The sequence below is a fragment of the Microtus ochrogaster genome, chromosome 6, assembly GCF_000317375.1.
Source record: "Microtus ochrogaster isolate Prairie Vole_2 chromosome 6, MicOch1.0, whole genome shotgun sequence".
NCBI classification, from domain to species: Eukaryota; Metazoa; Chordata; class Mammalia; order Rodentia; family Cricetidae; genus Microtus; species Microtus ochrogaster.
This window is the reverse complement of record NC_022013.1, coordinates 76,662,616-76,666,465: the sequence shown is the minus strand read 5'-3', so window position 1 is coordinate 76,666,465 and position 3,850 is coordinate 76,662,616.

Genomic DNA, 3,850 nt, shown 5'->3' with positions numbered 1-3,850 from the left:
GCAAAGCGACCCTTGGTGTCATAGATCAGACGGAAGTTCTCTCCAGTCTTGTCAATGCTGATGACATCCATAAACCCAGCAGGATAGGTTATATCGGTCCTGACTTTGCCATCAATCTTAATGAAGCGCTGCATGCAGATCTTCTTCACTTCATCGCCAGTCAGGGCATACTTAAGCCTGTTCCTCAGGAAAATGATCAGAGGCAGACATTCCCTCAGCTTGTGAGGGCCAGTGGACAGACGAGGCGCAAACACGCCGGTTAGTTTATCAAGCATCCAATGCTTTGGAGCTGCTACACGCTTCAGATGTTTCTTGGGACCACGAGCTATGGCTGCGCTGGGAACCGAAAGAGACTATTTTTAGTTTTTGACTTTGGGTGCCAAATGTAGCACAATTAATAAAAGCTAAGGGTCAGAAATTGGGGTTTAACCTAAAGATCTGAAAAGTAAAATAGCCAGCCACTGGCTCTTACCTCGACCTCAGTCTGAAATGGCTATTCTGCGTCCTGGAATCTCAGAAGGAGACTGCGTCTGAGAGCTGTCTTGCCCTGTCTTACATTTCTGTCTAGGGCTGGGATTAAAGGCATGCACCACCTGACTTTTATGGCAACTAAGGTGGCTACAGGAATTAAAAGTGTGTGTTACCATAACCTGGTCTGTAAGGCTGAGCAGTGGGGCTGTTTTACTTTTAGATCTTCAGGCAGTCTTTATTTATTAAAGTACATTTGAAATGTTGCTACACCCTTGGCCTTCTGATAGGCCAACCTATAGCTTCTAGAGCCCTGGGCTCCCTAAGTGATGGTGGGTGGAATGGCAAACCTGCCCCATACAGGTAATTTTTTTACTATCTTAATATTTGTTAAGCTTTTTGATTTATGGTGGCATTGGAGTCATCTCAGGTCACAAAACTGCACATTAGATCTGCTTCACAGAACACCCGAGTGAACAGTTTAATCATTTATTTCACCACCTTTAAATCAATGTAGCCGGAGAACTGTGCCCTCCCCTTTATAAATCTTCCTATTTGGGTTTATGGGAGGGCTCAGCCGAGCCTGTTCTGCCATTTCACACATGACCGTAGAAACCTGACATGCACTGCTCCTCACAGTGAGCAAACCCAGACCAAACAGGCTAAATCAGCCACAGAGACATTTCGTCTGGGTGGCTGGGGGTGGTGTGCGCTGCAGACGACACGTCCACACACCACTGGAGATCACTTCACCATCATCTCTCCTCAGCTGTTCCCTTTTGCATGTGTTCCTGCTTGCCCTTTTCATGATACTAAGTTTAGCTAACAGGAAGTGAAACTTAGCTAGCAAAGGGATCTATGGAGAATCCTTATGAGCTGCCTGGACACAGCCTTTCCTGAGAGAGAACATGAACAGAGCTGACTAGGGAAAAGCTGTGTCCAGAGATGAACACAAAGGTCCTGGAGTCTCATCTCTCAGGACAGGAGGGAGGGCTCTGCCCTTGAGGTAAGTTCCAGAGGTGTGCTGACCTTTAATGCTGAATTTAGTAAGGGGGATATGGTGGGCAGAATGAAAATGATCTCCATAGGCTCCTGTATTTGAATGTTTGGCTCCCAGTGGTTGGAACTGTTTGGGAAGGATTAGGAGGTGTGGCCTTGCTAGGGGAGGTGTGGCCTTGGAAGTGATGTGGCCCTGGAGGACGAGCACTGAGGCTGTAAAAGCTCAATGGCAGGCTCAGTTAGCTTTCTTGACTCCATTTTTGAATGGGGATATAAGCTCCCAGCTACCACTCCAGGGCTATGCCTGCCTGCCTGCTGCTGTGCTCCCTACTGGGATGGTCATAAAATCACCCCTCAAAACTATGAGTCTAATGGACTCTTCTTCTATAAGTTACCTGAAGATAGGGAACCATTTTTTTCACCTTTCCCTAAAGTAATCACTTTTTAATGTAAGGTCAAGACATCAACCTTGTCACATTTTATGTTTTAGGTATTTTCAGTTTTACCTGTGCTACAATATGTATATGTGTGTTTAATTCCAAGGGTATTTGAAAAGTATAAGCATTCAATATTATAAAGTTCAAAAATCTATTTATTACATTGGGTTTATGATGTTGATCTTTAAATCTGTTTTATCCTTATTTATCTTTTTATCTGTTGATTTCTTCTGAAATACTATTATGGCAGTTTTCTCAGTGTTTCTCTATATTTTTTTTAATAGATTTTGCTCTATAAATCCCCTTGGCTTTTTGTAAGTGTGAATGTTTACGATGGCTGTGTCTCCTTTATGGATCAGACCTTTAGTCAATATAAAAATGTCTCTCTTATTTTACACGTGCAGATATATATGTATGTTTCACATCATTTATATTAAAACATTTTATTTGAAAATGAACATCACAGAGGATAAACTAACATCACCCAAAATGAACAAATACTAACATCTTTCATATGTAATTCATATTTTAAAAAAACATTGAAATATTATGTATGTGCCTGTTATAGCACATGTGTGTGGTGATCAGAGGAAAACTTACAGAAATCTGTTCTCCTTCCACTTTGTGGGCTGTGGAGGATAGAACTCAGATTGTCAGCTGTAGCAGCAAGCCCCTCTACACTTCTATCGGGTTCAGTGTATCTAGTTTATCTGTTGAGGTCTTTGATCCACCTGAACTTGAGTTTTGCGCAGGTGACTGATACAGATCTATTTGCATTGTTCTACATGCTGACACTCAGTTATGCCAGCACCATTTGTTGAAGATGCCTTATTTTTTCATTGTATAATGTTGGTTTCTTTGTCAAAAATCAGATGTCCATAGGTGTGGAGATTTACTTCTGGGTCTTCAATTCAATTCCGTTGATCAACCTGGCTGTTTTTATGCAAATGTCATGTTTTGATTTTTTTTAAAATTGCGATTGCGCTTGAAATCAGGGATGGTGATATCATCAGAAGTTTCTTTATTGTTCAGGATTGCTTTAACTATCCTGGGGTTTTTGTTTTTATTTACAAAGTTGAGTTTTGTTGGAATTTTGATGAGAATTGCATTGAATCTGTAGACTGCTTTTGGTAAGATGGCCATTTTTACTGTTAATCCTACCAATCCATGAGCATGGGGGATCTTTCCATCTTCTCCAGTTTCTTTCTTCAGTGATTTGAGGTTCTTGTCATACAATTCTTTTACTTGCTTGGTTAGAGTTATACCAAGGTATTTTATATTATTTGTGGCTATTGTGAAGGATGTTGTTTCCCTGATTTTTTTTCTGTAAGAGTTTCCTGATAGAATTTTTGGGGTCACTTATTTATACTATCATATCATTTGCAAATAGTGATGCTTTGCCTTTGCATTTTCAATTTGTATCCCCTAACCATTTTTAGTTTTCTTATTGCTCTATCTAAATCATCAAGTACTATATTAAATAGATATGGAGAGAGTGGGCCGCCTTGTCTTGTCCCTGATTTTTAGTGTAATTGCTTTGCACTTCTCTCCAATTAATTTGATGTTGGCTATCAGTTTGCTGTGTATTGCTTTTATTATGTTAAGGTATGTCCCTTGTATTCCTGATCTCTTCGAGGCTTTTGTTTTGAAGGAGCATTGGATTTTGTCAAAGGCTTTTTCATCACCTTAGATGATCATGACGCTTTTTTTTCTTTAAGTTTGTTTATATGCTGGATTAAATTGACAGATTTCATATGCTGAACCATTCCTGTACCTCTGGGATGAATCCTACTTTGATCATGGTGGATGATCTTTTCGTTGTATTTTTGGATTCGGTTTGTGAATATTTTATTGAGTATTTTTGCGTCAATGTTCATGAGAGAAATTGGTCTGTAATTCTCTTTCTTTGTTGAGTCTTTGTGTGGTTTGGGTATCATGGTAACTGT